Below are 24,361 nucleotides of genomic sequence, written 5' to 3'. Positions count from 1 at the left end.
CGGAAGGACAAAGAAGACGTCCATTACCATTTGTGATGGCATGAAGGGACATTTCCTTTACTTACTACCTCTTGGGCTGCAAGCCCTCATGCTTCTGGTCGGCACCTACTGTTTATTTAGAAACTACTGTTAGCACAACAAACTAGCAAACCAGCATCTTCGCAATCCCTCCGTGCAGTCGTGCAGTTGCCAATAAACTAGGAGAAGAAATTCTCCTTCCACCGGCAAGAATGAAAACAATTAGTGTACTCAATGTTTTGGCCGTCTTGCTTTCCCGTGCCTGTCCACAATAAAGGATACATGGCACATGGGTCTCATAGGTGGACGAACTCAGTTGGGTTTGTCTTTAGTCGGAAAAGTTTCCCTTGTTGTGTTCTCTATTACGAGGGCGGTACACAGTGTTGTTAATTATTGAACCAGGAAGCTGGCGAAAAAGACGAAGAACAATCGCAGGGACGAACAGTCAGTGTTGTAGACTCGGTTGCATCCACCCAATGCCAATCTGGAGGCAATGTTCTTTTCGTTGGACCGTTTGCCACCTAAGCCAAAGGTCCATATAGAGTTGTCTGCAGCACGAAACGATGGGACCCTGCACTGAAGGCGATAAGGAAGTTATTTCGTTTAATTTTGGAGCTTTCTACTCATTTAGGCGACCATGTTTGAATTGCATACTCATGATATATTGTTTTTCGTTTCTGTTCGCTAATAATTACAATTGAAATTAAGAATCTTATACAAACGTAATGACTTTAGGATCACTCAAACCTCGAAATTTTGTTAGACGCATAGTGTTCTATACAAATCTATCGAGTTCGTAAAATTTAGTTGATTTCGGTACTTGGTGGAAAAATGTGAGACACACTTTTTATACTCAGCAGAATTTCAACATCCAGTTAAATATATATCACGCAAGTTAAAGTCATGATTCAAATCATGCTTTGTAATCACTGGCGGAACTTTTTGTCACATGTTCGTACCTGAAGCTGATGAAATATTTTCCACATAAAAGCAGTTCCATGTTGAAGCAAACTTTTTCTACTTTTAACCTGCCACATTACTTTCAGGCAGGGGAAAATAATATTCAAACGAATATGATCCACGCATGACTGACATCACAAATAAACCATATCCCGAACCATACCACTCGCCCAATCCCACGAGAAATATTTGCCAGTTTTTGCCACAGCCTCAGTGTCAACAAATAAAAATCCCTTCACATTCGCATCTGCGTACGTGCGTGGGTTTTGTACCTTTTTCTAATTACATAATGTGGATGAGGCTTTTGTGGGTTGACTCGTTGACATGTTGCCGCTCAGCATCGGTTTTTTTGTGCTAGCAGCGCTTCTTAACCCATCGGACGATATCATGTTTTTTTTCAACTACGCATGAATCTCTGCATGCTGTTCAAGCACATGTTCGCGACCTTTCCACCCACGTTGGTTTATGGTTGGGGTTGATGTGCAAAAAATAGGGTGGCCATATTTTCATAATGCATTTATGCATAAGCATGTATATGAAGTACACAACATTGCTCTTAACTACCACTTAACTTAACTGGCAATTTTATATTAAGGTTCCCTAAAACACACGCGACGGGATTGTCGCCGTCGCCGCTGGTGCTACTGAGAAACTCACTAAATACTGCTTGTTGCAAACACTGAACAATTGCTCTAATCTCCCTAGAGCCTGATCACAAGATTCGCAAAGTACGGAAAAGATTATATTTCACAAAGATCTCAATGAAGGCTGTAAAATCCACGTGAAGTTCCGTCCAGGGTCCACCCTGGTCACACACAATGAGCCGGGGTTTTCGACGGCGGGTAACATCTGTCGCGATTTCTGGTTCGCTCGAATGTCGTTTTCAATTATTTATGTTAATATTTTACGACTGGATTGCGTTGATTAGAGCCGAGTAAACTCAATATGAACAACTACAGAGCATCCAGAATGGCAACCCTTAGCAGTATCATCAGTTTGATAAACATGTGATGCGATGTGCAGAGATGAATAAAAAAATATATATACAACATCCCTGCGTAATTTATATCCGAGCTGCAATAAAATTTGTCAACAGGGTGTCAGTCACTGAGCAAGCACGAATGGCTATCCGGGAGTAAGCCAACGGGAAAACCAGTCACAGTTCCGAAGCACGAGTTGCTTTCCAAGCTAATGATTAATTGGTATATATCGTTTCTTGCATTAAATTAATAATTCAACTGATTTCAGATGGTATAGTTTGGAAATTATATCAATAGATTTGCTGCGCCTACAGCCCTCCAAAACCCGGAAGTGGATCCATTGAATCAAATCCCACTAAACCTACAGGCTTCAGAGTCCCAGACTCGAACCGGCATTCGGATTATCAGCAGGATCGTTCTCTTCATCTACAATGCGAGGTAAACAATTTTTCAATCAAGATCAAGAGGAAGTAGTCGAACCATATCCGATCTCTCGCCAGCGGTCTATTTCAAAAGAACTTTCACACTTTTTTAGAAATCCAGAAGAGTGGCCTCTGTCCCTATCCACCTTCAATGGTACCACCGCTCTGTGTGGATTCAGAGAAAAATATCGTCCGCTTGCAGCGAATGTTGAAAAGTCGAGCGCATGAATCAGTCAAAAGCTGGCTGGATGGACATAGTCTGCTCTGTTTTTCGGCGAAACTGATTAGACTGATACGTGCAACGCTGGATGGCTCGAAATCAAGTATTTGGATTGCAGACGAAGTGCCAACCTCGTTTGTGACCTTAGACGGATTGAAGCAGGGTGATGCACTTTCGAATTCATTGTTCAATACTGCACTCGAAGGCGCTGTTATGAGATCCGGCGTGCAGAGGAATGGCACTATCATCACACGGTCGCATATGCTCCTGGGTTTTGCTGACGACTTCGACCTTACTGGAATCGATCGCAGAGCAGTAGTGGAGGCTTTTGTCCTCACTGAAGCGGGAGACGGCGAGGATAATATCAACCATTAACTCGACCAAGCCAAAGTACATGGTACCAGGTAGAGATATGGGAAGACCTAGTGGTGTTGGTCCTCCTTAGCCGTGCGGTAAGACGTGCTAGCCTCATGATGTACGAATGCAAAAATGGTAACCTGGCTTAGAAACCTCGCAGTTAATAACTGTGGAAGTGCTTAATGAACACTAAGCTGTGAGGCGGCTCTGTCCCAGTGTGGGGATGTAATGCCAATAAAAAGAAGAAGAAGTGGTGTTGGTGCTGCGGTAGTACTTGATGGGGATGTGTTTGAAGTTGTTGAAGAATTCATATATCTTGGAACGCTTGTGACATGTGACAATGGCGTTTCCCGTGAAGTGAAAAGCCGTAGTGCTGCTGCGAATAGTGCGATGGATTACGGAACCAGCTTAGGTCCCGCAACATGCAGACGGAAACGAAATTTGCTCTATACAAAATTCTGATTCTACCGGAGGCCCTTTATGGACATGAAGCATGGACGTTACAAGGGGTGGACCGGAGAGCTTTCGGGGTTTTCGAGCGAAAGTCTGCGTAAGATACTTGGAGGAAAACTAGAAAATGGTGTGTGGCGCAGACGCATGAATCAGAATCAGAAGAAAATATTGTGAATCGTATAAAATACAGCAGACTTCAGTGGGCTGGTCACTTAGTGCAAATGTAGAAAAAAAAACCCAGATTAATCCACCTAGCAGTGATGGCGCCTTTCTCGCACAAAAAGGTAGTAAATGTAGCCTTTACGCTTACACCTCGATGATGCACAAGAAAGGCAAAACAGTTACACCGTCTAATGTTATGGTAGAAAATTTACACTAGTAGACGACAGATGGCGCTGCCAAAAGTTTTTCGAATTTCCTATGTTCGAATTTTGACTTTCGGACAATTTCATAGTACTATGAAACTGAACGAAGAGCATACTTACGCCTAAATGCGTGCAACACGAGCATCTTTATAGTACGATGAAACTCTTAATGAGAGTAAGCCACGGATAAACTTAAAAAATATTCATAGATGCAAGGCATTTTTCATAACACATCATTGTTCTATGTGACTATGTCTCATCACTATTTTAATATAATCTTTTTTATGCGATTCGCAATTATTATGAAATTCAATAGTGATCAACAGCGTTTTAGTCTCTGTCGGAAGCAACTTGTTGCAAGAAAAACGGTTAAGAGTTACTATGTGAAAAATTGGCTAATGTTTTTTATAGCATTTTGTGCACACACATACACACACATACACACACACACACACACACGGACAGACAGACATTTGTTCAGCTCGTCGAGCTGAATCGATTGATATATAATACTATAGGTCTCCGGAACTCTTATCAAAAGTTCGTTTTCGGAGTGAAATGATAGCCTTTCGGTACAACTTTGTTGAACGAGAAAGGCAAAAAGAATAGCGAAAACAATATTCAACAGAGAACCAGATAGATGCAGACGACTTCGGCGAGCACGCTGGCTGCTCGCGGTGGAATCGGACCTGGGGACCCTGAACGTTCGAGGAAACTGGAGGAACATCGCCCAAGACCGACGATTATGGAGCTCTACAATACGCCAGGCATAGGTGTATCGACGCTGTAGCCTACTGGGTATCCAGGTAGGTATTCTTTGAAATTCCAAATGATTTTTTGAAGATAATCCAAAGACTCTTACGTAGAAATTCGGAATATTGCCCCGATTAGAGAGAGAGAGCCCTGAAGAAAAAAGAATCCTTGCAAAATTCTAAGAATTTGAAGGGAAATCGGGTATTCCGGAGGAATTCTAATGGATTTCTGCTTGAAATTCAAAAAATTAACGTCATATCCAAAGTGTTTCATATGGCGTTGCCATCGAATATCACTTGGGAATTCAGAAGAACTTTCTTAAAAATTTAGAAGTGTTCTCGTTAAAAATTTTGAAGAAGTTTTCATGGAAATGAAGAAGGAATTCTTATAAAGATTCGGAAGTGAACGATATCATCTCGATGAGAACAGACGCTTGTGCTCACTTGCTGTTTTGCTTTAAGTTTTGTGCTTGATTGTTTGAATTTTTATCCGTCGGTTGAAATGCCTAGTGAAGTCGCGGTGAAAAATATCTTGGCTTTTTTGTTTCCCAAAAATGCCGCCCAACCAACTGTGGCAAATTTGGTGGGCTTCGTCAAGTCCCTCAAAGGTGATCGCTCGTTGTAACCGTTCGCAAATCGTCTGAGGGAATTATTTAAACTTTGGTGGCTTTAGCGCCACTCTCGCGTACGAGAGACCACCAGTCTGTTGACTTGCCCGACTATTTTTGAGACTATTCCTCAGGGGAAATCCTCGAACGGTTGCTGGCTGAATTTTCAAAATCACCCGCTGTTACCTGAAAACCACCCTAAAATCCCTTGCCCTGATTGCCCTTGTAATTACTTAAGCTCGCTCAACAATAAACGCAAAATCAAAAGAGGAATCGAAGTCTGAGATGCAATCTACCAACGAAATAACGGAAACGTAAAAGAGAACAGCAGGTTCTCACGGAACTGCCGAAACAAAATCAATTGACTCTCAGAGCTTCAAATTCAACAAATTTATTATCACGACTTCATTCGGGTTGGACGGGATTTAAGTACTAGCTAGGGGGAAACTAATTCATGGCCATGATTATACAAGTTTCCACGTACCTGCGCAGGATTTTTGGTAGCGATGACGGGTTCTGGCGGGTGCCGAAGACGGAGGGCTTTCCGGCAGAGTGCCGAAGACGATGTTTTCCGGCGGGACGCCGAAGACGAAGGTTTTCCGGCGGTGTGCCGAAGACGGAGGGCTTTCCGGCAGAGTGCCGAAGACGAAGGTTCTTCCGAAGACGAAGGATCGTTGCTGGTGACGCAGTTGTCGCGATGGCGTCGTAGTACCGGCGACTTGCCAGTGGGCGTTCGATGCTCCACACGATGGCGGCGTGAGCTTGGGTGAAATGGTCGAACTAAAGGTGCGGAGGGAGTGGCGGCTGGACGGAAAGCTTCCGATTTTAACTTCCCGAGAGCGTCCGGAATAACCGTTCCTCGAACTAGTAGCCCACTTTCCCTTAAGACCTGGCTTCACGTACCTTTCCGATTGACCAGGCGAGGACTAAAAGAAAGCGACTAATTATCGGTTCGGGTTCGGTTCAGCGTACGATAATTGGCAGGACGTACGGGAACCGCGCTCTCGACACCTGACCACCAGGGGGGTTTAACGTAATGGTTGTCCTTTCAACAGTTTTTGGCGACTGTCGGGTGAATTTCGCTCGACTATCTAACGAACTGCACTCCCCTCCGTTTAACTACCCCGAAAGGCGGGCCTTAGCGGACACCCAAAGCTCAATTTTGGTCGCACCGCGATCCACAGCAAAATGGATGGAACCCTGATTCGACTCCGCTGGTCGTCACAAAATTCCAGCCCGTACAAAAACGCCTACGCGCTGGAAGTCCAACGCGAATGGCGAACGTTAGTCGTGTGTAAAATTAAAGTCATAATTTAAAATTACCTTTTTCTGTCTCAATATCTACTCCGACAAATGGAGAGAATCGCGAAAGTGTCAGACGCACTGACCGAAATAAGCAGCTATCTGGAAGGACACCAAAAGATTTTGTTTCAAGCACTTCACTTTACACCACTGTTCTCAATTATTACCTTCTGCAAACTTTGAAGGAACACGTTTCAACTTTGTAGAAAACTTAAACTGTTCGGAACTTGGAAACCGCGATACTTCTTCCTCTAGTGCGAGCGAAAATGAACGAGCTTAAGGATTTCTACCTTCAAGAAACCTTGAAGGACAATTGCTGGTTATGTATAAAGATTCAAATGGCGATATCAATTTGGCGCCTTCCCAGAATCGAGCAAATGGTTGAAAAAGAGCTATCCAGTTTCAGGAGCCATTACTGCACTCATTGAAACAGTATACCACTTTGCTTAGCCGAGACGCAAACCACTCGAAATATTTCCTCACCCGAGACAGTCAAATAGTCGGGCAAATACTGATAATATTATGGTCTCGCTTTGGACGGTGAATCGTCAAGCCGACTTGACGAATTCAAGCATTATTTTGCTTAAAAAGAGAAAAACGTCCAAAGCTAATTAAATTCAAATAATCTAATAAATACAACAACAAAAAATAAAGCAAAAGATAATTTATTACCTAATAATTAAGCTTCAACTCATTTCAATGAAATTTTACTTCTAAAAGGATAAAAACGTCAAAGCTATTTATTAATTAAAAATAATAATTTAATTTCATAATATATTTACAAATGATTTTGCTTAAAAAGATAAAAACGTCTGAAGCTTTAAGCAAATCCAATAAAAATATTCCAAACAATCCACACCGCGTTACATTGTTAATCTCACTTCATCCGGCATAGAGCCTAAATGAAGCATGCCTGGGAAGAGCCTTTTTGAGCTGCCCACATTTTTGAGCCTGCTCAAATAGGCGCAAAAACCCTGCATCTTTTGCAAAACAGTACATATATATATAAATATAATTACATACTTAAAACATAAACAATATCAAATAGAAAAACATAATTAAATTAAATAAAAACTCTTTACAATTTTTGTTCCTAGCGTCGTTCTTTAATTTTACATTTAACAGTGGCAGCAGAGAAGTTGAAGTCAAACAATTCGTACACGGCATTAACCGATTCAATACGGATGGGTCATATATGACCCAAGACGAAAATCAGCTGTCAATTAGTTTTAAGAGATAGAGCCTTGCTTTCTTCAGCAAACATGTTCAAAATTAACTGCTCCATCTAGGAAAAATATTGTACAGGTCAGGTTACGGCCACTACGACGATCTAGAGCATCCAAACTAACCTTGAGTTGTAATTTTGATGTTCTTAGGAATCAACACCATACTTTACCATATCCTTATTAAATAATTGAAATCTGAATGCTTAATGATAAAACTCTGCGCCTGCCCAGCGGTATAACAGATCTTTTTCAATATCTACGATACTCCAAACCGTCCTTGAATTCAGATCTTAATATTCAAATCGATCAACAAGAAGATCTACGTAGTCCTCACTATTTTTATGAGTTAGAATAGCTTCACAGTACACTTCAGTACACTTCACTTCACAGTACAGACTTCACTCGACATCTACGACTCTCCAAACTGTCCTTGAGTATAGATCTTAATATTCAAATCGATCAACATGAAGATTTTCGATGTCGTTACTAATTTTATGAGTTGGAATAGGCTCCAAGGTGCTCTCGTAACATAATTACAAACACGCCAACAGAATCTCGATCAATACTCTACAACACTCCAAACCGGCTTCTTGAGTATAGATCCTAATGTTCAAATCAATCAATAATGAAGATCTTTGATGTCCTTACTAGTTTTATGAGTTGGAATAGATCAAAGGTACCTCGTAACATAATTACTGACACCCCACAGAATTCGATCAATAACTACGACACTCCAAACCATACTTGAGTGCAGATCTTAATGTTCAAATCGATCAGCATGAAGATCTTCGATGTCCAAACTTTTTTTACGAGTTGGAATAGCTCCAAGGGACTGCATTACACCATTACAGACATACTACAGAATTCGTTCGTCATCTACGACACCCCAAACTATCCTTGAGTACCGATCTCAATATTCAAATCGATCAACATGAAGATCTTCGATGTGCTTACTAGTTTTATGAGTTGGAATTGCTCCAAGGTATCTTGTAACACCATTACAGACACCCCACATAATTTGATTAATATCTACGACACTTCAAACTATCCTTGAGTACAGATCTTAATATTCAAATCGATCAACATGAAGTTCTTTGATGTCCTTACTAGTTTTATGAATTGGAATAGCCCCACGGTATCTCGTAACACCATTTTAGACACATTACAGAATTCGTTGAGTTTCTACGACACTCCAAACTGTCTTTGAGTTCTGATCTTAATATTCAAATGGATTAACAAAAAGATATTGGATGTGCCCACAATTTTTATGAGCTAGAATAGTTCTACGGTTCCTCATAACGCCATTACAGACACACTACATACTTCGCTCGACATCTACGACTCTCCGAACTACTCAGATCTTAATGTTCAAATCGAATGGCATGAAGATCTTCGATGTCCTTAATAGTTTTATGAGTTGGAATAGCTCCACGGGACTTCAAAACACCACTACAGACACACTACAAAATTCGTTCAATTTCTACGAAACTCCAAACTGTCCTTGAGTACAGATCCTTATATTCAAAAAAGATCAACATGAAAATCTTCGATGTCTCAACTATTTTTATGAGTAGGAATAGCTCATTTATGGTATCTTAGATATTCTGGGAATGTTATGATTTGTATATACTGGTATTATGATGTCCCGTGGGGCTTCACCAACTAACACACAAGCTCGGAAATGTATGAATCACGCTGTTGGTCTTGTAGACCTCCAATATCTGAGCTCAAGAATGCGTTGGAGTATCGTGGATATTCCGGGTATGTTGTATTATGTATATACTGGTGAAATGAATTCATATGGGACTTCATCAACTAACACACAAGCTCGGGAACCTATGAATCACTCTTTTGGTCTTGTAGACCTCCAATATCTGAACTCAAGAATGATTTGGAGTACCGCAGGAACTTAGAATGTTGTGATTTGTGTATACTGGTGTAATGATGCCCCCTGGGGTTGCTCCAAGTATCGTACAAGCTCAGGACCCTATGAATCACTCGGTTGGTGTTGTAGACCTCCAATATCTGAACTCAAGAATGGTTTGGAGTACCGTAGCTATTCTGGAAATCTTGAATTTCTTATGTACTGATGTAATGATATCCCGTGGGGCTTCTCCAACTAACACACAAGCTCGGGAACCTATGAATCACTCTGTTGGTCTTGTAGACTTCCAATATCTGAACACAAGAATGATTTGGAGTAACGCAGGAACTCTGAGAATGTTGTGTTTTGTGTATACTGGTGTAATGATGTCCCGTGGGGTTGCTCCAAGTATCACACAAACTCAGGACCCTATGAATCACTCGGTTAGTGTTGTAGACCTCCAATATATGAACTCAAGAATGGTTTGGAGTACCGTAGCTATTCTGGGAATGTTGAATTTCTTATATACTGATGTAATGATGTCCCGTGGGGCTTCTCCAACTAAAACACAAGCTCGGGAACCTTTTAAATTACTCTGTTGATGCTGTATACCTCCAAGATCTGAACTCGAGAATGGTTTGGAGTACCATAGCTATTCTGGGAATGTTGATATTTTTTAATACTAATGTAATGATGTCCCATGGGGTTTCTACAACTAACACACAAGCTCAGGACCCTATAAATCACTCGGTTGATCTTGAAGACCTCCAAGATCTGAACTCAAGAATAGTTTGGAGTACCGTTGATGTTCTGGTAAGTCTGCGATTTGATAAAAACAGTTTAATTATGTCTCAAGTACCATTTCAAACTTCATATTAGGATTGAGGCCCCGTAAAACGCTTTGTTGCTTATGTAGATCATCAAGTTCTGTACTCAAGAAGGGTTTGGAAGCCCTAAAAGACCTCAAAAAAAATATTTTTCCCATATTTCTACTTTTTTATGGTTTGTATCCGTTTTTGAAGCAGTACGTCCAAAATTTATGTTGAAATACGACGGAAAAAAAATCCGTATTGAATCGGTTAATCGGTTAAAAATCCGTATTGTCGGTATGAAGACATAAATCGTACCGGATCGTGTAGACCGTAGCCTATGTCTAAAAGGCCAAGTTTTCAATGACAACAATAAGACTGAATTCTCCGTCGAATGCAACTTGTTGTGTGTAAAGATATTAGGCAGAAGGCCATTTGGCCGAATGGCTATTAGGCCGAATTAGCAAAAGAAGAAAAAAGTGAAAAACGAGAAGTTCTTTCTTCACCTTTTCTCTTCTCCCTTTTTGCATCTTTTTTCTTCTATCTGTCTTCTTTTTCCTTCTTCTTCCTTTTCTTTTTTTTTCGCACTTCCTTCTTCTTTGTTACTTTTTTCTTCTCTATTCTTGCTTCTTATTTCTGCATTCTTCTTCCTTCTTTTTCCCTTCATTATTCTTTTTTATTTGTTCTTCCTTCTTCTTCCTTTTTCTTTCTTCTTTTTTCTTCTTTCCCCCACACTTTTTCTTCATAGTTTCTTCTTTATTTTCCTTCCTCTTTCTCCCTTCTTCTTTCTTGATTCTTCCTTCTTTTTTATCTTTCTTTCTTCTTCGTTCTTGCTTCTTTCTTCTTTTTTCTTTCTTTTTGTTTTTTTCTTCTTCCTTCTCAATTATTCCTTCTTTCTTCTTCGCTTTTTTCTCCCTTCTGTTTTTTTCCTTTTTCTTTATTTCTTATTCTTCATTCCTTCTTCATTCTTTCTCTTTCTTCTTCTTTCTTCTTTCTTCCTTCTTCTTTCTTTCTTCTTCTTTCTTCCTTCTTCTTTCTTCTTTCTTCCTCCTTCATCCTTCTTCATTTTTCCTTATGCTTTCTTCTTTATTTCTTTCTCCTTCCTTTTTCCTTCTTCTTTCTTCCTTCTTACTTCTTCTTTCTTCTTTCTTGCTCCTCCCTCAGCCTTCTTTCTTCTTTCTGCTTTTTTTCCTTCTTCTTTTTTCTTTCTTCCTTCTTCCTCCTTCCTTCTCCCTTTCTCCTTCTTCCTTCTTCTTCCTTCTTTCTTCTGCCTTCTTCCTTTTTCCGTCTTCCTCCTTCCTTCTTCCTTCTTCCTTCTTCTTTCTTCCTTCTTTCTTCCTCTTTTTTTCTATCTTCTTCTCTTTTCTTTTTTCCTCCCTTTACTTCCTTCTTTCTTCTTTTTTCTTCTTCTTTCTTTCTTCTTTCTTCTTACTTTTTACTTTTTCCTCCTTTCTTCTTTTTCCGTTCTACTTCTTCTTCACTACGCACTACTCACTTCTCACTCCCCAGTTTTTATTCGGCCTAATGGCCATTCGACATTATGACCGTTCGGCCATTCGGCCTTATGACCCAGCATCAAATCGGTCACACTTGGTTCCAAAAAGTGCATACACAATAGCTAAACACGCAAAAAAAACGAAAAAATAATAAAACTTATTATTCCAATAAACTATGACTACATAATTCGAAGAAAATGCATAAAAACGGCATTAGAATAAGTTTGTTGGTTCGTTTGTTGATAGCCTCAGTGATACTGAACCAGTTGTCAATAATGGTACCCACTATCGAATTTAGCAACGTTTCAGTTTCAGGGATGAAAAAAAAATCGAGCTGAAATTTTGGTGGCTAAATTTACCGTATGAATACGCATTAGAACTCACTTTTTCAATTCAATCACACCACTTTATGACATTTTTAAAAAGGTCAAACAAAACTTTCGTATTGATTTTCATGTAGAAAAAAATTGATTTGTTCATAGTTCAAAGTAGAAGTGTCTGTGTTTGATATTCCGCACAAAACATCGTGTTTCGATAGTAAATAAATGATAGATGTCAGAATGACAGTAACTGCTTTCTGTCAAAAGATATGTGGGTGCACACAACCGAACCACTTCCCCTATACTTAGGGTGACCATATGGTATCCTAAAAGAGGACATGTCCTCCTTTTTCATTAAAAATCAGATGTCCTCCTTTTTCGCTGAAATGTCCTTCTTTTTGGATGTTTTAAAAAAATAACTTTCTTCTGTAGTAGCTCTTGTTTATTGAACAATACTGCAACAGAGATCCAATAGCAAATTAATCGTTGCTTGGTGTTTTACTTTCTAATATAAAATATTTTCCTTTAAGTTTTTGAATAAAATCAATGTTTATAATTGGAAATTAAATGCTTGAGTTACAGTAACACGGATGTTGAAGATAACAGAAGAATAGGTATTGGGAAAAAATGGATTAGAAAAAATTCAAATGCTTCTCAAAATTTTCCACGGGTTGCCTTTGGAACGCATCGCACGGTACGTTTCTTGAACATGTGCGGCAACGAGCAGCCATAGCAGCATATAATGGAATAGAAATTTGAACTAATCTGAACAATTGAGTTTCTTTAGTCTAAATCTGAACAGTTTAAAAAAAAATCAGTTAAGAACTTGGTGATACAGTTCACAATATCATTCTCATTTACACGCCTCAAATTGTGACTCTCAATGGCATTGAAGAAAAAAAAACACTGGTCTTCTAAGCATGTTGTGTTCAGTCCTTATAGAACCTAATGTTCAGTCAGTTATCTAATGACAAGTTTTAGGAATTGTATGCTTATGCGTTCTTGTTAAAATTCGATTCACTGTTGATTTCAAAATTAGTTGAAGCTAAAATCTTACCATTACAAAGAAGGTGCTATATAAATGGAAAGTGATATAGACTATAATGATAGTTAGAATTGTTACATCTGAAGATATAATGTTAATAAAGCAAAAGAAGATGTCGTATCTCCCAGCTAAAACAAAGGTTATGCATGTACTTCTGAATGATGAAGTGTAAGGTGGAGGCGATATAGGCAAATGACTTTATTTGAGTTCATGCAAAGTGTACATATATGGACCCCTAGCAGCACAAGTCAGACCAATTTGGTTGCAGCAACTCAAATGTAACTTGAATCGGTTGTATAGGGGTTACAGCGACTTTTGCGCAACATGTGTGCTGCTCGGGACTTCACTTTGTGCACTTATTCGCATTGTTATACGATCTCTTGTTGGCTGGGTTAGTTGCTGGCTCTTACGAAAACTTCTTCCAATAAACATTAGTGTTCAAAACTCTAACAAATATAATATTTTTATTCATAATAAAAACCATAAATCGATCGATGTTTTCATGTCCTCCATTTTAACCAAATGTCCACCTTTTTCGCTACGATTTAGGTGATTTGTCCTCCTTTGAAAAAAATCATATGGTCACCCTACCTATACAAGTCTTAGGGAAATCTGTGACAGTGACATATTGCAATCGATGAAAACCAGTTGGTCGGGTTTGTTAAAAATGTAAATAAACATATCAAATGAAATAGTGAAAAATGTTTTAGAAGTGGGAGAAAAGTAGTGTTTATAATTTTGTAGTATTATGGCACGTTAAAAAAAAATCTACTCTCTCTATTTTTTAGTATTTTTTAACATTTTTGGTACGTCGATTTTGTCTCTGTACGTTTAAGGGCGCCTCACAGTTTATTATTGTAGTTCAGACAATCTTTTTTTGTAGTCAATGAATTCCAAAACTCTTGGGATTTGTGGACCTGATCCACAATATGGTTGACACTTGATATTCCGGCACGGAATCCTGCCCACTGCTGGCGGAGAGTCTGTATCCAGCTAACTTTCAACCGAACTTTGAAAACAATGTACAGTAGACTGACACAGGAAACAAAAAGTGGTCGAATTCCACGGGGCACTCTCCAGGATTGTGTCTTTGGGTGAGAAAATCAATCTCTCAAAATTTCAGTTCAATCGCTTGTTGCACAAGCCAAAATATATAGAAAAAATATACCCTTTTTGTGACCTTCACTAAGATCTTCATCGGAATTTCAAAGGAAGTTATTTGGCAATCTTTTTCTTCTTATTGGCATTACATCCCCACACTGGGACAGAGCCGCCTCGCAGCTTAGTGTTCATTAAGCACTTCCACAGTTATTAGCTGCGAGGTTTCTAAGCCAAGTTACCATTTTTGCATTCGTATATCATGAGGCTAACACGATGATACTTTTATGCCCAGGAAGTCGAGACAATTTCAATCCGAAATTGCCTAGACCGGCGCAGGAATCGAACCCAGCCACCCTCAGCATGGTCTTGCTTTGTAGCCGCGCGTCTTACCGCACGGCTAAGGAGGGCCCATAATTATATTTTATAAAATTTCCATAAGAACTATATGTAAATTTGTTTCGAATTTCAAGTGAGAAAACTCGCTTGAACTTCCAAGGGTCTGTTCACAAATTACGTAACGCAAAATCCCGAATTTTTGACCCCCTCCCTCCCCCTCGTAACAAAAAGTAACATTTTTGGTACCTCCTCTCTCCCCCATGTAACGCGTAACTGTGAAAATTTTAAAGGCAGATTTTTTTCCCTTCTCTGAAGCATTTGGGTTTTGGTATTTTTTTAACACTGTTAGAATGGGGACGGCACATGATCAAAAATCAAGGATATCAAGAATACAGCTAGCAGAAACGAAAATATAATTTGTGATCATAACCATTTACATAGTTTTGCGGAACTGTGGTGTCGAGAAATACAATATGCACTTGGTATTTTTATGCATATCAGTCCCGCTATGTCACCATGCTTGATTTCGATAATAAAATACGATAACGATGAACAGCAATAACTTCAATCAGTGATTTAAAAACATTCAAATAAACTTTTATTCGCGTTATGCGTAACATTTGGTACTACCCACCCCCTCCCCCACCTTGTAGTGTAACAAAGTATAACGCAAGTTGGACATTCCCCCCTCCCCCAGAAGCGTTACGTAATTTGTGAACAGACCCCAAAGGGAAACTTGTTCTACTTTCCTATGGAATATATTCATAGTTTTCACGGGAATTTTTGTTGAATTTCCAAGGGTTTCTTTAAATTTTCCTAGAAAATTGTCAAAAATAATGTTTTTTGAGACAGGATTTTTTTGACCTAGTGCTTGTTCTAAAACTGACTTTAATGAGGAAATATCCAATCTTATATCAGAAATGTTGTACAATTGCAAACTTTTTGAAATAGACGATCAGCTCGTGACTCAAATCCGCATTAAACAGAACTCAGCCAGGGCTGACAATAGTCATTCTCGTCGTATGAAGAAAGCGAAAAAAATTTAATCTTCGTCATAACATTGCACGACGCAACACCTATTCGTTTTCTTCGCGCCGCATGCGTACCACGACGATAGTCGCTCAACCCAAAAGTTATGACGATTTTCGTCGTCACTTCATCACACAATTGATTGCACGTCATTATAGACGGACTGGTTAAAAACATAATAGCGTCTCAAATAAACAAATAGTAGGAAATTTTGAGCTGCTTGAGCTTGAGCTTGATTGACTGCTCGTAGTTGCTTCTCCATTATGACCAGATCAGCTGTTCTTGCACAGGGAACCAACAGATGTTTGCTTGGGACTAGCACACATCTTCAATGTACAAGTACTGGTGATCTCATTTGTTAGGTCATACTGGCGCCTGCCACGTCAGAATGCAAGTCAATGTAGGTGAAGAGTACGGTCCCTGCTTTCTCACTTTTCCTTCGAATAGAAATACATCGACGCTGTTCACACTAATACTTATTTATTCCACATGATCTGGTACATTATATATATTTTTTGTAGTTAATTAGTTTCAATTTGTTTGTATTCCTCTCTAACTCAACAAATTATCAGCTGAACTAATCAACAACTGACTAAATTTTCAACTAATTACACTCCACATTCTGACCCTTGCAGGCCTGCCTCTAACTACTCGCTTACAATCCTACACTGTTATTCTAGAATACCACAACGACCTTCCTCCATGTAGTAAACAGAAAGGGAACTTTCCTTTACGGCACTTCACACTTTTCAATGGGAACACGTTCACCTTCAGGCATACGAACAGGCAACTTCCGTCGTTGGGAACTAAAACTACCAACCGACACCACACTCAAAACTAACTGACCCCCTCCGACTCTTGAAAGTTCCTTAAATAACTTTCGAAATCAATCAAGTTCGGTTTCGCTGATAATTTCTCATTGCATCAGCATACAAAAAGAATTGCACATTTTGCTTGTATGCTGTTGCCATTCTACTATGACCACCGCAGCAAATAATATACCTCGGTCAGAAACACTACACCGTCACCGGGTCATCGTGCGCGGTGCCGATTTGTTCTATGCCCCGCAACAGCGGAGACAGAAGAATTGAATTGAAGCGAATAAAATCCCGACTCATGGGGTTTTCGTATGGTTGCCCCCAAGGCAACTATACTGCACTCCCAGCACGAATGCAACACTTGTTTCAGAACAAGTAGCATTAGGCATGAAAAAATGGACATAATTTTCATTAAGAAAATTATGAGACATTGCATCTCCCCCCCCTCAAACGTGGTGAAGGGTCATTGAGAAAATGGTCCTTCACCTGTCAGGGCCGGCCAAAAATATGTTTCTATAATATTCAATACCTCCAGCTATACATCATTGAAAAAGTATTGTGAGTCAATCTGAACATTTTGATATTAACTTTCTGCTCGTATTCGAATCTCAGGGTGAATCTCTTGATAATATTTCAATTGAAATTTTCGTCTACATATGGTTTTCTTGTAAATTATTCTGATAATATTTTCTAACTAAACTTGAGATTATTTTTTTTTTCTTTTGATATGGTTTTAGCTTATGTCTTGTAATATTTAAAAGGTTTTTATAAAAATCCATAAACACAATAATATGTATAACTTTGTAACTTAAGATAATTTGCTATATTCTATCTATATTATAATCAAGTTTTTTTTTTTTTTTTTTTTTTTTTTTGTAGTCTTGAAACACTGTTCTGTGAATTTCCTAATACTTTTTACTAGATTCCTATAAATTTTGTCTGAATTCTGCGTATTGTAGTATTTATAACAATTTTTTTTTTTCAAATTGCGCACTTTTGCAAACATCTCAACAATTTCAGCGCGTTTTGTTTCTTTTATCAAAATGCAAACATAAAACAAAATGAGAGAAAAGTTTGAAACCGATGTATTTCATCTCATATTTATTTTGGGAGGTGGCCTCCCGTTGGACATGGATAGGGCAAGTTAATCCTTGAAATTCGCGAGGATGCTGTTTATGGAACATCTAGCTGCCTCTGCTTTGGGCTAGCTAGGCCAATCATATGTGGAATTAAGCTGAAAACTCGCGGAACATCTAACTGCTTATATATATATATATATATATACATTTTTTTTTTCAGTTAGGCCACAATTCCCTTAAAATAACAATGCCCTACTCAATTTTCAAAGCGAACTTGAACATCCTAATCCACATTCGTCCCGTTTGTATGTTTTTCCATCTTTTCGAAATTTCCTCTCTTCTATTGTGGTAATATTTCTGAAACAAAACACCAATGCATCAAGAACTCGAGCACAACAAAGAAATGTAAGCAAAGTATGCAAGTGCGGTTTTTCTGTACATTTGTTTCCTAAATTTATTACAATTTTTCACATTTGCTCTTTGTAAATATAACGGATTTGTAAACGCGCAAATCAAATACGCTGCACCTGTTGCTAACACCAAAGGCCAAAAGTGGGAATGGTTTATTACTTTAAATGTATTATCGTTATCTGAAGGTTGAAGTGATTGAAGCGTTTCACCCATTTGTCCTATTTCCTGGTTCACTTTAAGAGCACTCTATTGTCTGCAGAGAATATCGATTGAATTTGCTTACATATTATTCACAAAGAAGGGATATCTAGATAAATTTATAAATCTCTTTTAAATGTGGGTTTGTCTCTTTTATCGGTAATACTAACAATAAGGCTACTCGAATGGTCAAAAACGCACTTTTGAACCTTTTCAGTTCTGATAACATTGTCGATATATAAATTATAACGAAGGTAAAATTCAACGGGTGCCTTCTAACGATGACTAAAGGTGGAAACATGTAGATCCGTTGGTATTCACCCACATGGATTGCGGAATGGTTTCTTACATATGTCTGGTGTTCTCAAAGTTGATGCCAAGTCGAAGAGCACCTTCGCGAACTCTCATGTTGGATCCTGGAACATGTATATCCGTTGGTATTCCTCCCACATGGTTGTAATGCTATTTTTAGGGATGCTACTAGGGATCACTAGGGATGCTATTTTTATGGACAATGCCTATAGAATGAGAAGAAAATTTATATAAATATCATATCATTTATAATAATATCATGTATTATACAAAAAAAAAATATATATATATATATACTACTCCTTTCCAACATGTTGGAAGGGCGACACCTTTACGGGAAGTCGAAAATGTCTCCTGCCCGAAACATCCTGGATCGGATTGAGGTTCGGACTCGCCATCTCCGGATTGGCAATCCTACGTCTATGCTCTATGCTACATGCGATCATCCTACACGGTGAATTTAGTTTTGTTATAATCTGGTGCGCAGGACAAAAAAAAAACATTGTTTTAATTCGTCCTCCTCTCCCCCAATGAAGGCTTTAGTGCGGATGGTCGTTGTGGGTTTTTTCCTGAAATTATATTCAAAAATTTGCATCTAAAACGAGAAAAACAAATTATTATAAAAGCGTGCCATTTTGTATCCGTAAAAATCCACTTTCTTTCTGTTTGTATTAAATTCGCTATAATCAAATTCTGTCAAATATCCTTCAAATAGTACGAATCGTAGGATTGTCGTATGCTGAGTTTTTGATGGGATGTCCATTCAAAGTTATTATGCATTTTGGCATGTTCTACCGTTCGAAAATTTGATCCTTTCCGTTATTCCATTTTTTTCTTTTCCTTTAGTATACCCCTCCGTGGCGATTTTTCTTCTTTTTTCGCTTCATGATCTTTTCATCTTCGATATTCACTACTACATTCTCTTCTGGAACAATTTCATTATTCTCGACAACTTTGTCGCATTTACTTATATTGTTAGTAACATTTTCTGCTAAATCCGTCATAATCATTTGATTACTTTGTTTATCATTAATTTTTCGATTTCCTTTTGATTTTCTCATTCCTTCACTTTTTTCTTCGTTTGTACTCATATTCCTCTCCATAAATTTCCAAGGATTGAATTCAGATTTTCTTGTACAACAAGAGATTTCCCCTTTAAAACAGCAAAAGAATATTGCAATGATTCCCCCTAGGATTGCAATGCTTGTTGTAGTGAACCACGGATTTTCCAGTGGAGCATATACTAAATTCTGTAAAACCGTGCGTTGATTTTTCAATTCTTGTACATCAATACCTATGTCAAAAAGACGCTTTTTGTCTAAAAATGAGTACAATCGTGACGACTCTTTCAGTATTGGTATGTTGTTATATTCAGGATTACCTGTGGTATATTCTGTCAAATTAAATTCCGGTTGGTATACCCATATCTCTGTATTGATGTATTCTTTCTCAAAATATGAAATAGATATTTGGTTTGTCTGTATATTCATGCCCAATTCAATTTGTATTTTTCCTGTTCCTTGAATATTGATAGTGGTTACATTTGGACCATGTGAAATGTTCAATTGTGTCAATGAAGGAGCTAAGTACATCCAAACATTTGGCATAAGTGTTGCCATCCAGACTACATGGTTAGTTTTCAAAACTTTCGTGTTGCAATTATCCGATGAGTTTTTGTAAAACAATTCAGTAAGACAAAATTCACTCTCTTTCAAATTTTCTTGTGCCTTCTTAATGTGACATAACTTTATATCTCGTAGCCTATTACAATTTTCAAACTCACTCGAGGTTATTATGTATCCCACATCTAAATCTCTTCTAATTACTAGAATATTATTACTCATATCTATGATGGTCAGCACTTTTCCGTTTATTCCTGGTGAGATTGTACCTCTGTATGTTTCAAACTCATATTTATTTACAAGTGGAACTATAAGTTCAACAGTTATCTCCAATTTATTGGTAATCCTAAATTCGAATTCTATTACATTAAAAATTTCCGGGTATATATTTCCATTGCTTTGTCTTGGAAATCTTACATCACTCGGGATTGTGACTTCGAATTTCTCCAATTCAATCAAAAATTCCTGTGGATCAATGAGCTCCAGCAGTATGTTCACATTTAATTTATTTCTCATAAGAATATTTATAAAATTTTGTTGGCTTTGTTCAATGTTCTCAGACAGTTGCACTATCCACAATCCGAGTTCAATCAAATGAGATTCCAAATAAATCATTTTTTTTATATCGTTGGTGAATTCCAATCCCTTTTTAACTTCATTCTTCATGCTATCAAAATTCTTCGTTATCCATTTCATTTTCTGATCTACTCTGTCTGAAGCATTGTTTAATAAATTATACATGGAGTCAACAACGTAATTTTGATGGTTCAAATTATTTTTTATATTTTCTTCGTTGCTCCTCAGTCTATCTAAGTCCGTGTCAATTCTAGACCTGTCATTGGAGTCCATTGCACCAAGTGAGGTCCAAAATCCTCTACTAGCGCGTGTTGGAAAAAACTGCTTTATAAATATTTGCTTCGAACTAATTTTTCTTAATTTTAGTTCCAAATTTGTAGTTAAATGGTCGCATTTCATATTCACAACACTTGTTGCCAGCATCTTACACGATTCGTTATACAATATCAATGATTTTTCTAAATAACTGACCTTGTTGTCAAGCATACCCAAGTCCAGTTTGATTTTCACGCCAAATGTCCCTTGCAAAACCCTGGTATCATAAAGTTTCTCCATGTACAATTTTGGCGTCTCATCTGACCCCACCATTGGATTGGCGCTTACGAGCCTGAAATAAATGAGATCGAATATAATTCTTAGTGTAATTTAACTGATATTTGGTTTAGAACTTAGTTCTGCTTGTTAATCAAAATATTTTTTTAATCTGTTGTTATGGATTTTTCAATTTTATTCCCATTTTTCACCATAGTGGTTTGTTCGCTTGGAAGGTCTACTACTGCATATGGGCCTCGCCAAGTGTTTTGTAATTTCTGTCCCACTCCAGTAGGGTTGGATTGCACCAACACTAAATCTCCCCACATTGGTTGCCATGGGTTAGTGTTCTTGTCGTAAATTATTTTTCTCTTTTCCTTCGAGAGTATTAAATTTTGTTTTGCATTTTGATGCAAGTTTTTGAATATATGCTTCATTTCAGAAAAATAGTTATCATAGGTCATATCTGAACTAGCCTCATGATACACTGAAGTTGGAATCCGAGCCTTCCTTCCATATATTAACTCGAACGGAGTATAATTTGTAGATCCATTGTTCGTCGTGTTATACTCAAACATGAAGTAATCAATATGCTGATCCCATGTTTTAGAATTTTTCCCTACAAATTGCCTCAAATATATTTTTAGCTCTCTGTTGCTTCTTTCCACCAAGTTCGCCTGAGGATGATAAGCGCTCGTATTAATTTTTTTGATTTTCAGAATTTTGCATGCATGTTTGAAAACTTTGCTCATAAAATTTGTACCTTGGTCTGTGACAAGCTCCAAGGGTGATCCAAATCTACAAATCCAATTTTCAACAAATGCTTTCGCAACTGTTTCAGCTTCCTGATTATTCATAGGAGCTACTACGAGCATCCTAGATAAGTCATCTTGCATGACCAATCCATATTTGTTACCCCAATCTGACTCTGGGAGTACTACAATGTCCATAAATAGTTTTTCAAATGGTTCAGATGCTGTTGTCAATAATCCTCATTTGGAATTCGAGTAAACTTACAAATTTTATTTTTTGACACGAGTCGCATGTTTTTACATAATTGTCGATATCACATTTCAAGTTTTTCCATGTAACATATCAACCCAATTCTTTTGCGCATACGTCTTGCTTTAAACATGTCCTCAGGGGAGCATCGTGAAACTCTTGAAGAATTGTAATTATACCTCTTCTTGGCTAACTATGATGCGCTCTGATTCCACGCATTGTACCAGACTAAACGATTTATCATATTCTTTTGCAAAAATTGAATGATTTCCAGAATATCGAATTGTTTGATTTTACGAAATGACGTGATGTATCCTCACTCTGATTTTATCGCGTCCTCGTGCATGCTTATACATCTATGAAATTTTTTGGAAGAATGACTTTGAATTTATTAACGAATTGCATTTTCCTTCTGAGGATTATCCCGAAAACATGTTTTTTATTGGCGGATCGATAAAATTCCTCATTTTGAAATATCCTTGATTCCATGGGGCAAATTTATAATTTTTGATAGTTCAATAAATGACGATCTGCTGTTTAAAATAACGATACCAATATCAGCGTTATCATTTCAATAAAGTGTTTGAAATATGTAGTTCATCCATTTCAATATTTTCGTTTTTGACATCTCTAAATAATTATTGTATGCGGCAGCCATAATGGATCTTTCCACCGCATTCCTATCCATTTCCCTCTACCCACATCGATTCTTAGTAAGCAATCGGATTCTTCGTTGTGCCTTCAGTAGGTCAGTATTATCGTTTATGACATCTGGAGCCGTCTTCGCCATATGACTGAGGTCCAACTCAGTTGGTTTGTTTTTCGTTTCGTTGCAATTCCGTGTTGCGGCGTTCGTTCGTATCGTGGGCATGTGACGCATCAGTGCATCGTCCGTATCACCTTTCACCAGCTGATTACTGGGCTGAACGCACAGTTTCGTTGACTTGATTCGTTTTCTTTTGTATCAGTTTTGCTGTTTGGCATGTAGTAACTGCTACTAATGTTGGGGCTGCTACGTTTTTTTCGAGGCAATCTCTTCGCTTGGTAATCTAGATAAGAAGTCTGCTACTACATTTTCTTTTCCTTGCTTATACCTGATGTCGCACTCAAGGCCTTGTAATTTTAGACGCAAAGTCAGGTTAATATTTTTGATGTCTCTTTCCAATCTCCAAATAGATACTAAGGGTCGATGATCGTGTGTATACTATGAACTTCTGATTAAAGAAATAATGCATGAAATATTCGACAGCCCAGACTATTGCGAGTAGTTCCTTTTCAATGGTAGTATGGTAGCCAATTTCCGATCCTATCAGTGCTCTACTAGCATAAGCGATTGGCCTGTTCATTGTTTTTCATTTGATAAAACAGCGCCAATGGCATAATTGCCACTAGCATCCGTAGTTATAACAAATGTATCCTCATAGTTTTGGTCTTACTAATAAAGGCTCGGTAGTCAGGTATAGTCTAAGAGCATTGAATGAAGTTTCGCATTCATTTTGTCCAACAGAATTTGTGGTCCTTCTTGAGTAGATCGTTCAATGGTTTTCTATGTTTAGCTTCATTTGGGAATGAATTTACTATAAATTTACTGACCCAAGAAAAGATCTTACTTCGCGCTTGACTGTTCTGGCTGCCTCATATTTTTATTGCCTCTACATTATCATCAGTGAGGTTTCAATCCATTTTTATCCTTCAACTATGTATGGCCTAAGTAACCTTAGTTTTCTCTTTCAAAATGTGACAATTTGCTGGTTCCAATTCAGGTTATATTTTCGTAAAATCGTAAGGGAAATTTCGACAAGGTTTTCATTGTGCTCTTCAATAGTTTCATGAAAATAATTATATCGTCGATGTAGACAACGATTTTTACTTCGCCTTAAGTTCGTATAAAACAGTATTCATTAATTTTTCTGAAATGTAGATGGGCTGTTTTTCAGCCCCATTACATGGGCATTCTAGTGAATTCAAAATGACCTTTTGATGTTGAAAATGCTGTTTTGGCAGCATCCTTAGATGAATTGGTACTTGATAGAAACCTGACTTCAGATCTAATGTTGAAAATATTTACTGTTACCTAAACTATCCAATAGTTCGGCAATCAACGGTATTGGATAAACAAATGGTTTAGTAATCAGATTGATGATCTGAA

The sequence above is a fragment of the Armigeres subalbatus genome, chromosome 1 (genome assembly GCF_024139115.2).
Source record: "Armigeres subalbatus isolate Guangzhou_Male chromosome 1, GZ_Asu_2, whole genome shotgun sequence".
Lineage (NCBI taxonomy): Eukaryota > Metazoa > Arthropoda > Insecta > Diptera > Culicidae > Armigeres > Armigeres subalbatus.
The sequence above is the reverse complement of the archived record's forward strand: the minus strand, read 5'-3'. Positions refer to the sequence as shown.